This window comes from Amblyraja radiata, chromosome 19 (genome assembly GCF_010909765.2).
Source record: "Amblyraja radiata isolate CabotCenter1 chromosome 19, sAmbRad1.1.pri, whole genome shotgun sequence".
NCBI lineage: Eukaryota > Metazoa > Chordata > Chondrichthyes > Rajiformes > Rajidae > Amblyraja > Amblyraja radiata.
In genome coordinates, this window is record NC_045974.1 from 28,290,808 (window position 1) to 28,303,341 (window position 12,534).

General features: G+C 43.4%; 1 protein-coding gene across 2 annotated transcripts in view; it reads left to right on the top strand.

The window, feature by feature from the left end:
- The first annotated feature begins 1,450 nt into the window (after positions 1-1,450).
- Positions 1,451-12,534, top strand: part of slc38a4 (solute carrier family 38 member 4) — a 94,183-nt gene continuing 83,099 nt past the window's right edge. The window contains exons 1-2 of one of the 2 annotated variants that reach the window (XM_033038124.1): positions 1,451-1,613; positions 9,988-10,232. The gene's annotated coding sequence lies outside the window, so the exon portion shown is untranslated. The remainder of the gene's footprint in view (positions 1,614-9,987; positions 10,233-12,534) is intronic. The other variant, XM_033038126.1, reaches the window with a different exon arrangement.

Consider the following 12,534-nt stretch of genomic DNA (forward strand, 5'->3'; position numbering starts at 1 on the left):
TGACTTTGAAGCTGATACGACTTTGCTGTGGGAGAGATGTAGAGAGAGGGAATGCAAGGGTTACTTGAAGTTAGAGAAATCAATATGTATACGTACTACTGGGCTGTAAGCTGCCCAAGCGAAATATGAGGCTGCTCCTGTAATTTGCATTTGGCCTCACTCTGAGAATGGAGGAGGCCTAGGACAGAAGGTCAGTGTGGGAATGTGAAGGGGAATTAAAGTTTTTGGCATTCAGGAGATCAAGTAGGTCCAGGCAGACTGAGTGCAGATTTGGAATTGGCAGATATAATCGCCTGCCCTTTGACTACTACAATTTAGAAATTAAAATCCGCCCGTGGAGTTTATAGCATTGCAACAGCCCGTTGCACAAATATTTTTCCTTATTAATGCAGAAATTCCCAAGAAACTGAGGAGCAGAATGGGAGATTTTAAAAAAAGATAAGGGCTTGTTAGCTTCAGACTAAAGTGGGATCAGTAGGGTGGCCATTTTGGAGCAGCCATTGCGAGAGTGAGTATGTTTGGGTTTCAAGTGCAGCGTTTGGATAATAAGTAGTTCGAGTAGCGCCACAGTCCCGAGTTCGATTCTGAGTACGGGTGCTGTCTTGAGACCGCCGACCAGGTCCCGACTCAGAGCTCACCCATACAAATTCTCCAGAGATACTGCCTGAACCGCTGGGATGCTGCCTGTCCCGCTGAGTTACTCCAGCATTTTGTGTCTATCCTCGGAGTTACTTCGGCACTTCGTGTCCTTCTGTGTAAACCACCGTCTGCAGTTCCTTGGTCCTACAAGAGAATTGGTAAGGGGGAAAAGAATTGGTAAACCCTTTTAATATGAGAGATAGAGGCAATACCAAATACTAAGTGTGTTGGTATATAACAAAGCCACAGAGTGTTGGAGTAACTCAATTGAGCAGGTGGCACATCTGGAGAACATGGATAGAACATGGGCACATCTGGAGAACATGGATAGAATATGGGCACATCTGGAGAACATGGGCACATCTGGAGAACATGGATAGAATATGGGCACATCTGGAGAACATGGATAGAACATGGGCACATCTGGAGAACATGGTCGGGACCCTTCTTCAATGTAGGATATTCTGGTTTATACCGAAGATAGGCATAAAATAAAACTCAGGTCTGAAGAAGGGTTCCGACTCGAAACGTCACCTATTCCCTTTCTCCAGAGATGCTGCCCGACCCGCTGAGTGACTCTAGCGCTTTGTGTCTATCTTACGGGACCCTTCTTCTGACTGGATTCCTTGTATCTGCATTTCTCTGTATTATTATTTCTTTACAAAGCAATGAGATGCATTTTCCAACAGAGCCGGGATGACTTGCCAGAACTCGGAATTTCACACTAGTTCAGGTCGTATTGGAAGTGTGCCTGGGTCTCTGCGAAGGGTCTGCCTTGAAAGAGTTTGCTTCGATTGGTGGATCCCCGAGTACAGGGCGTGTTCCGTCATTCATGAAACCTGAAACTGTTTGCATGCTGAGTTCACATGGTGGAAATTTCCACTATCTGCTGTTAAATGCTGAGGATATCCCCTCTGAAATTACAATTCTCTGTTGCTCCCGTTTTCTTACTTGGTTCACATTGCATTTCCAAGGTGGGTTTAATTTTGTTTTTGACTGTTTATTAATTAAAAAAACATCCATATTGTCTTATTCTCCAATGTATTGTAACGCAGTTTATATGGTTTCAAACCGAGTTGTGTGTTTACGCGGGAAGATGTTGTGGCTTGTTTTTATTTCTGGGTCCGTTGCTGCTAAGAAAATAAGCAGTTTTGTTTTTATTTAAAGAGTACAAGTGGATGTTCGTAAACTATTGCAAAATTAGGAGACATAACCGGTTAAAGTCATGCTGAACTTATAAATGTGTGCGCTGGCAAAGGGAGAATCATTGAGTCAATATTACATTGGCGTTGTATTTAAAAGCCGGTGATAATGGGGAAATCATCTTGGGACAATCGAGGAGCTTCATTTCACTTCCTACACAACCTTCTCCATGTGTGAAATGCCCCTGGATTGTGTTGCTTTCTTCCCGGCATCTGAAGAAACCCCTTTTTGCATTAATTTCCGCCAGAACAGTTTAATTTGTGAGGAATGTTTCGGCATTGTTACTGTTATCGTTATTATTGCACATGATGACGGGGCGTTGCTTTTATTTAAACAAACTACCCGGTGTCTTCTACCCAGAACGAGAACTGTTTAATTGTATCGTGAACGGTTCTATTGTGGCTTTGAGACAAAGTGCAAGGGTTGCGTGCTGAAGGCGTGGGCTACTAATGTGGCATATCGCACCAGTATTAATCCACTGTATCCGGCTGCAGAAACACTGCAGACTGATTTTACCCCCCCACGATTAATATTTGTCGGTGCCGCCCAGCAACTAGCATCCTGGTAGCAGAACTGGTCGCTGGACCGGGTACTATTATCATTCTAACTCGGGGCAGGGGAGAGAGGCTAACAGGAAACCCTCCTCTCCACGGATGTCTCAGCCCTCAGGGTCCAAAGAGGGTTACGGGCTTCTGCCTCATTAAAAACAAAGGGACTGCCTGCAAAGCCCAGATGGAAAGGATTAAACGATCAACATGTGTTGACTGAACCCCACTCCCACCCGGATAAGCAACACACAAAGTCTTCATGCAGGATTTAAATCCCTCTCCTTCGCTACCAACCCCACGCCCTTCTCCAGTCTTCTCTGGCTATTCCAGTTCCGTTCTATCCATCCTCTCGTGTAACCCGCAGCATTCCTACCAATTGTCAGGCTTAATGTCCGCCTGTTCCCAGCTTACACCCCAGTGGTATGAATATTAACTTCGTTAACTTCGTGATCCTTGCTTTACCTCTCTCTCCACCCCCACCCCCCCCCCCCTCCCTCATAGTTCTCTGGAAACCGGCTGTCCTCGATTACATTTTATTACTGTTTGCTTTGTTGTTACCTTCTCCTACCTAACAATGATCTATTCTCCATATTCTTTGATCTCCATCTCCTTTTCTTGTTTTCACACCTTACACTTCTTTATCTCCACATCTCCCTCTCCCCTGACTCAATCTGAAGAAGGGTCTTGACCCAAAACATCACCCATTCTTCTATTCAGAGATGCTGCCTATCCTGCTGAGTTACTCCAGCCTTTTGTGTCTATCCTCCGCAGGCCTCTCCATCTTGCTTTGTTCCTTAAAACCCAACACCTTTTGATCAGACTGAAGTAGGGTCCTTGTCCATTTCCTCCATAGACGCTGCCTGACTCGCTGCGTTTCTCCAGCTCTTCGTGTTCTGCTCACAATTCCAACATTTGCAGTTCCTCCTGTCTGCTTGATCATACTTATTTTGCCTGCCCTAATATATTTTCAAAGAAAATAAAAATACAAAAGAAAATTGCAATTGCTGCTAATGAGAAATAAACATAGAAAATGGTGCGAACATTCAACATAAGAGAAATAGAACTAATATTTCAAGCCCAAAGCCCTATGGTCAAAATATAGATCTCAGGCCTGAGACATTAGCTCTGTTTTTCTCTCCGTAGATGCTGCCTGACCTGCTGAGTGAGTGTTTCCTACTTTTTTCTGCTAATGCATCTCCATGTCACCTTCAGTCTGAAGATGGATATTCCAGGTAACATCCTGGTAAATCTCTTCTGCTCTCTTGCTAATGCCACCACATCCTTCCTATAGCGTTGCGACCAGAACTGTGCCTAATTCTCCAAATATGGCAGAACCAAAGAGCATAGAACAGTACAACCCAAGGACAACCAACCCAAGAACAGTACAACCCAAGGACAGTCCCTTGGGCCCACAATATCTGTGCCAAACATGATGCCAAGACCAACTCTTATCTGCCATAATCCATATCCCTCCATTTCCTGCATATCCATGTCCAAAAGGCCGCCATCGTATCTTCTTCCACCACCGCACCTGGCAGTGCATTTCAGACACTCAAGAACAAAGGGGGACCTGGTGCGGGGCGTTATTAGCAACTTTGTCAATGTCCTTTAAGGGTGACTATTTGCATACTTTGGGTATGCAAGCAAAGAATTTCACTGGGAAAATAAAGTATTCAATTAAATTCAAAAAACTTGCCCCTCTCCTTTAGAATAGAATAGAATAGAATATGTTTATTGTCATTGCACAAAACTGAGCAACGAAATTCCATTTGCTTCTCCTCCGTTAAAAGAAATACAACACAACAACCAATACACATATGTACAGTTAATAGTAAAATAATAGATACATTTAAAAAAAAAAAGTTTAAAAGAATTCCTCGAAGTTACTTCTTGCTTCCCAGTGTTCACTATTGGAGTTAAGCTCTTTTACCGCACATGGGTAGAAACTATTTTTTAGTCTACCGGTGCGAGCCTGCAGAGACCTGAGTCACCTCCCCGAGGGTAGCAGAGTAAAAAGGTGGTTGGCAGGGTGGGAAGTGTCCATCTTGATATTTATGGCTCTGCGCAAGCATCGGGCCTTGTATATGTCATCCAAGGAGGGCAGGTTAGCGTTTGTAATGCGCTGCGCAGTTTTTATAATTCCCTGCAGCGCCCTCCTCTCAGCCACAGTACAGCTGGCAAACCACACCAGGATTCCGTAGGTGAGGATACTTTCCACGGAGCATCGATAGAAGGACAGCAGCAGCGGCTGTGAGACGTTAGCTCTCCGTAGAGACCTCAGGAAATACAGCCGCTGATGAGACTTCTTCAAGAGAGTGACGGTGTTCATTTGCCATTTGAGGTCCTGGGAGATGTTTATTCCCAGGAACCTAAAGTCGTTGACTCTCCCCACCATGTCTCCTTTGATGTACAAGGGAGCAGGTTCCTCTCTCCTCTTCCTCCTGAAGTCAACGACAAGTTCTTTTGTCTTTGATGGGTTTAGTACCAGGTTGTTTTTGGTACACCAGACGGTCAGTTTTTGGACTTTAAACTTATCCCCTCTCACCTTAAAGCTATGCCCTCTGGTATTTGATATTTCCATACTGAGAAAAAAAGGTTGTGACTTTCTACCTTATCTATACCACTCATACTTTAATATATTTCTGTTAGGTCTCCACTCTGCATTCTGGGGGAAATTATCTGTCTATCCAATCTCTCCCTATAGCTAATCCGGGCATCATTCTGTTAAACCTCCTCTGCACCCTTTTCAAAGCCTTACATCCTTCCTGTAATGGGGCAACCAGAACTGTACCCAATACACCAAATAAGGCCTAACTAAAGTCTTATGAGGCTGCATCATGACTTTCTGACACTTGTACTCAATGCTTTGTTTTGTATAGATGCAACATGATGTCCCAGCCCTTAAACTGAACGTCTTGTTCTATGTAGGAAACGCAAGTCAAATGCCTTCTTTTCTACCCCATACACCTGGATGCTGATTTTCAGGGAACAATGAACTTGCACCCCAAGACTTCTCTGTACACCAACACTCCTAAGATCCTTGCCATTTACTATGTATGGCCTGTCTGTAAACTGCATTATCTCGCATGTCTGGGTTAAATTCCACCTGACGCTGATTTGTTCAATTTACCAGCTGCTCAATATCCTTGTTTATCCTTGGGTAACCTCCTTAAATATCCCTGATCCCACCAACTTTCATGTCCTTGGCAAGTTGACTGATCATACCAGTTGCATCCATGTCATGAACATATCACAATCAATAAAGTTCATATATTTAAAAAGATTTTCTGCACGGGAGTCCACTGAGTCCATCGTAATCAAAACACAAATGATCTAAGGCTGGCACGTCAGTAGATTTGTTGGGGTGGGAGATTGCAACCTTCACGTGGTCCGCCCTGTTTCAACGAGTGCAATCATCCTGGCGTGCACAATCAAATAAGATCAAATAGAACAAGTTGTGCTACAACTTTATGCGGTGCACGCCATACGCAAGAAGAAGAAGTAGATTTGGTGCTTTATAGCATCTGAGACCCGGGTTTGATCCTGACCATGGGTGCTATCTGTACAAAGCTTGTACATTTGCCCTGTGACTCCATGGGTTTTCTCCAGGTGCTCTGGCTCCATCCCAAAGACTGAAAGTTAGTAGATTGATTAGCTTCTGCAAATTGTCCCGAGTGGGTACAATATATCTAGTGTATGAGTGATCACTGGTCAGCCTGGTGTGCCAAAGGGTCTGTTTCCACACTATATCTGTAAACTAAACTAAACTTATCCCACTTTCCAGCTCGTGGCCATTCAGCTGCAGGGCTTGCTGCACTTCTGACTTTTTTTAAATGTAGTGAGAATTTTTTCCTCTATCATCCTTTCAAGCAGTGAGTAATACTGACCTTTCTCACCGACCTTTCCACAATTCTTCTTGCTTTGTTCCATTGACTTCTATCCATGAGCATGTCAGAAATAGGGTCGCAACCCAAGACATCATCCGTCCATTCTCTCCACAGATGCTGCCTGACCTGCTGAGTTCTTCCGGCATTTTTTTTTTTTTTTTTTTTTCTAGCATCTGCACTTTCTTGTTTCTTCAATCCATGTCCTTCAGTTATTGACATCTCTGCTAAGGGTATGTCTTTCCTGGTCATACTGATGTTGCTCTCATAATTATATATACCTCCATTGTTTTGTATACCTTTGATCCAAAGAAAAACATTCCAGCCCAGTTAGTGTCGCCTCATAATTTGCTAGACCTGACACCATCTACGCTCAGTCCATCAGGGCCGACGCGATCTCCTGGTTGCCAAACAGTTTAACTCCCCTTCCTACTCCCATACTGACCTTTCCTTCCTGGGTGTCCTCCACTGTCAGAGTGAGGCCACACACATATTTCACTTGGGCAGCTTACAACCCAGTGGTATGGATATTGATTTCTCTAACATCAAGTAACCCTTGCATTCCCTCTCCCTCCATCCCTCCCCCATCCTAGTCTTGATAATTTTGCCATTTGTATCCTTTCATCATCACCTCTTCACCAGCCAACAATGGACCATTGTGGGCTCCACCTTTCTTGAGTCATAGTTGCAGTATCTGCTTTTCTCTGTACCTTCCATATCTTTAGTTTCCCCCACCATGACGCTCAGTCTGGTGACGAGTCTCCACCCAAAACGTCACCTATTCCTTTTCTCCAGAGTTGCTGCCTGACCTGCTGAGTTACTCCAGAATTTTTTGTCTATCTTCTGTGTAAACGAGCATCTGCAGTTCTTTCTTAAACACTTTTGTAAATCTCTGCATACACTCTAATGCTGTCCCATCCTCATAATGTGCTGATCAGACTGTACACACCATAACTGTCATTTTTATTCATCTCATCAAAACTCTTCCCACTCTTCTTGTTGACTCATTGGTTATCACCAATGGGTTGATATCTACTGGGCATTTACCAGAGTAAATTCAAATCTGTTACCAACAGTACAGTGTTCCCCTTCCTTTCCCTAATGCATCTTTTCTCCTGGCAAGCAGATTCAAAATTGATCTAGATTATAGTTTATCTTTAACTCAAGATGTGAAAAATGTAAGTAGCATTTGGTTTCCACTTCTGCCAGTACCTTTTCCCCCGACACTGGGATCTGAGCACATAACTAGCACATCACTCCATTGGTGGGAAAGTGCTGTCTTGTTGCCGAGGCACTCATTAAGATGAGATATCACATTCTGAATACAGACACAAAATGCTGGCGTTAAACCCCTATTCCACGGTGAGAGTTCATTCCAAGAGTTCTCCCGAGTTTGCCCTGATTCAAACTCGGAGATTTACGGTAATGGCCACTCGTCGGTACTCGGGGCTCTCGTGGGCATTTTTCATCATGTTGAAAAATCTTCACAAGTCTTCCCGTGCTTACCTGCCATTAGCGAGTCTTCCCGAGTACCTGCCGTTAGCGCTAAGAGACGTCCCCGAGCTCCGACGTACCCGCTACGTTCATTCTCCGTGCTTACCACGAGTTTGATTTTTTTTAAACTCGGGAGAGCTCTTGGAATGAACTCGAACCGTGGGACAGGGCTTTAACTCAGTGGGTCAGGCAGCATCTCTGGAGGAAAGGAATATGTGACATTTGGGTCGGAAACCCTTCCTCAGACTGAGAGATGGAGAAGGCCAGAACAAAACAGGGCTGGCAACAGATGACTTCAGGAAGGGTGGGGGAAATTCCGTCTGACTCTATGGGTGGATATAAAATGTCCCACAGCACAATGCCTACAAGACCAGGAATTGTCTTGGTCTTTCCTGGCTAATATTTTTTTCCAGTCAATAACAAATTCAATTGGTTATATGATGCTGTGGTCATAGCTGACTGTGAAAATTATTTGTCATATTTGCCCATATAATGGGAAGTAGTTCCACTTTCAAAATAATTTAGGACATCCTTAGAATTTTGAATAGTGCCCTTGTTTCCTCATTCTGATATTTTGCACAGTGTTGACACTGCTTGTTAACACGATTGAATCCCGCACTCAATGACTGCTATACCTTGATTGCCTATTATACTTCGCTCTTGATACTCATCGCAGCAAATGACTAACAGGAAGCAATGCCCTGGGTGGTAGTTATCATGATGTGTTGTAGTTCTTCGTGAATGATGCTGGATTAGTTATCGCCAGAAATATCCACCTGTCAAATGCATCAATACCACAATACTCTCAGCTTTCACACAGTTAATTTCCGAATCCCCTCACGAGTAACGAGAATTTTATGGTTAAAGTAGTGCGGGTTTGAAATATTGTGTGGTTTCTTGAATAATACATTAGAAAGTCGCTGAAACTGTAGCTCAATAAGATTCTGTCAACTTGCAAAGGAAAGGTTATGTAAGAGTTTAAAATTAACAGTGAATTAAAAGAAGACCTCGGGGGGGAATCACCTCTGATATTAGTGCTAAAAACATGCATAAATATTGACAACTGGTTATGTTCACACATTCACATTTGGTTCCATTGATTTCAGTTAACCAGTGGGAACGAAATGTGTGTAAATAATACAATCCAAGTTCTTACCTGCTCTCTAATGTGTGCTTTATTTGGACCAGCTATCCTGGAAGTGTCTGTGTACAATCAATACTGTTTTAGTACAATACAGGATTTAAACGGATTTGTGTAGATGTTATTGAATATTTAAGTATCTTCAGTGCACAGCTTCATATTGGTATCTGCTCTTCCATCATACACTGCTAAACGCTCCCAATTATCACCTAGAGCCGGGATTATGTAACTGCTGTCCCAATGGCTTCTAATACTACACATTCCACCATCTCCATCTCACTAAAAATTCTGCTGCTCTTCCAGCTTCAAGATTTGTCCTCTTAACACTTGCATTCTCCCTGCCCTATGTCACCACAGATTTGAAACCATTGCACTCTTTGCATTCTTTACGTACTGGCTTCTCCTTCTTTAACAATCCACAACCAATACCTATGGTTAAACATTTTCAGATGTGAATTTACCACTCTCTGAAAAGATGTCTTGAATTCCTTTCAGGCACTGACTCAAAGCATTGCATGACCAATGTGTACGTTTACCTGAATTGTTCTCAATCTTTTCATTTTTTGCACAATCATTTACTTTCATGACATTTCGTTAACATGAATTGCAGTCGTTTTATGTTCAAATTCTTGCAAAGAATTTTGGGTCTGCAATTAAGATATTAAAATTTAAATGAAATATTCAAATGTTTTTTAGGTACAAAAATTCAGTGCAATGCATGAATCTGATGCTCTGTGTTTTCTACATTATGAACCTGGTTGGAATTGCAGGCTAGGGAATATGAAAATCAGGGGCAAGTACCCTACTGTCATGTCCACATTGCTTAATATTGGCACAGTATAAGTCAAAGATGTGATCACTATAGATGATGTTTTTAAAAAAACGGTGTAAAATTCTGATTTTTAACAAAAAATGTTATCTGTCATTGAGAACTGAGTAAGTAATCCATCTGGGATAAGGGTTCTGGCTTTTAATGCGCCTATTTTTGCAAGACTGACTAAAATTGACTGACTGATTGAATGTTTCACATTAAAAATAAATCGAACCCTAAAACAGTTATACCCTGGTTTTAACACAGGCTGAGGGGACAAGGATTGGATTTCCCCACCGATGTTAGACACAACCCATTCCATGGCAAGGACATCGTGCGCAAAAACAAAACCAGTATCTGCCTGAACCTTATGGTGAGCTGTATGCGCCAGACAACAGGTATCAGCTGGAGGAACTAAGCGGGTCGAGCCGCCTCAGTGGTGAGGGAAAGGATCTGCCAACATTTTGTGTCTAAACCCTGCATCAGGACTACACTGTTTCCGCCATCTTGAGGTAAGGAAGTCCCAAGGATGAATTCTGGATGACTCCTGGGTACCCTTTTGAAAATGTTCAGCAGGAATCTATGACCCAAGGCCCCATGAAATGTCCCAGCATCACACACACACACACACACACACACACACACACACACACACACACACACACACACACACACACACACCCCTCACACACACCCCTCACACACACAACGAACAACACAACACACAACGACAAACCCAAACCCGCACACCCCACACACCCCCCACCCGCACACGAACCAACAAGCAAGAGAACCCACCCCACGCCCCCCGCAATACACCACACCCCACTCACAACAACACAGAACACCACCCAACACACCCCCCCGAACACACACACAACACCACACACACACACACCACACAACACACAGAACACCACACCCGCCACCGCACACACACACACACACAACAGAACACCACGCCCCCGCAGCAGCACACCGACACAACACACCACCACCCTCCCCCGCACACACACACACAACCACCACCCCCCCCTCACACACCACACACACAACACACACCACCCACGCACACACACACACACACACACACACAGCACACAACCCCCAAACACACACAGAACCAACCACCCCCTCACACACACACAACACCACCACACCCCCTCACAAACACAAAACACCACCACCACCACCCCCTTACACACACACACACAAACACAACACACACACACACACACACACACACACACACACACACACACACACATCCTCACACACACACCAAACCTCCACCCTAGTTATGTTATTAATTCCACAGTTCTCCACATTGTATCCCTCTTGAGATCATATTTTCCCAAGCCAACAATGGGGTTACCAGGCACCTGAGGTCATATGTAGGCAATCCTGACTGATCCTGGTCTTTTCTTGCCACCAGTTTATTCATTCATTCGTTTGACCCACCATGTCTGTGCTGATCCACCTAACTGTATCCTCATCAACTCTTTCCTGGTACTCCTGCCACAAGGAGTAATTTAAAAGCAGCCAATTATTCTATCACCCAACATTTAGTCAGAATTACAGTGTGGAAACAGGCCATTTGGCCCACCAGGTCTGTGCCTATCAACGATCACCTATAGACTAGTGCTATTCTTCACACTAGGGACAATTTACAGAAGCCAATTAATCTGCAAACCTGCACGTCTTTGGAGTGTGGGATGAAAAAACCCACGGGGAGAATGTACAAATGCGTACAGATAGCACCCGTAGTCAGGATCATACTGGGTCTCTGGCATTGTAAAGCTGTACTCATCTGTGAAGGAGGAGAAGAGTGCCGTAATAGGGAAATTATACTAATTTCACACATATAGCATCGGAGGTCAGGATCGAACCCAGGTCTTTGGAGCTGCAAGTTAGCAACACTAACAATTTAGTTTCGAGATACAGTGTGGAAACAGGCCCTTCGGCCGACCAGCGATCCCCGCACATTAACACTATCCTACACCCACTAGGTGACAATTTTCACAGAAGCTAATTAACTTTTAAACCTGCACGTGTTTAGAATGTGGGGAAAAAAATCGGTGCACCCGGAGAAAACCTACACGGTCATAAGGAGAACATCCAAACCTGGAAACATGCACCCACTAGTCAGGATCTTATGTTGTGCCACTTTCAGGTGATCTCCTGGCCTTGAAGTATACGATTAGCCAGTATCAAATTGCTTTGATTCAGATGGGAGCAGTGATTCCAACAATGAATGTGTGAACACCATTTATCAATTGTTTTGCTCTTTCTAATTTTAGTAGGCTCATTATAGAGTTTAGCATGTAAACTTTGGAAAAGCGGTAATGCTCTTTCAAATTCAGTCAAGGATTTCAGTAAATCTAAATCATCTTGTTTTAAAGTTTGATTATCTAGTTTTACAAACAGTTCCCATTTTAACTGCGGTAATTATTTTGCAAAACGTGCTGTAGTTATTCACAAATGTTGGTTACAACATGTGGTTTAGGAAATGTTTTTACAAGCAGACCCCCTCAGGAAGATTTATTATTGAAAAGCCTATTCAGATGCCTTGACACTTGGGAGCTACCTTGATTGTCTTTGCTCTTCCTCTCCAAAGCAGTCTAGTACGAATTGTGACCTTTTATGTAGAAAGGAATTTCCTACTATGCTCCTCGGTGTAAATTGTAAAGAAAATGACAGATTGTTTTCCTGTTTTAAGAGATAACTTTCCTTCTCTGACGTCAAAACCTGCCACAATGCTGCAACAGCTAATGAGATGCTATTGAACTATTGGTTCTTATTGTAATAGGAAAC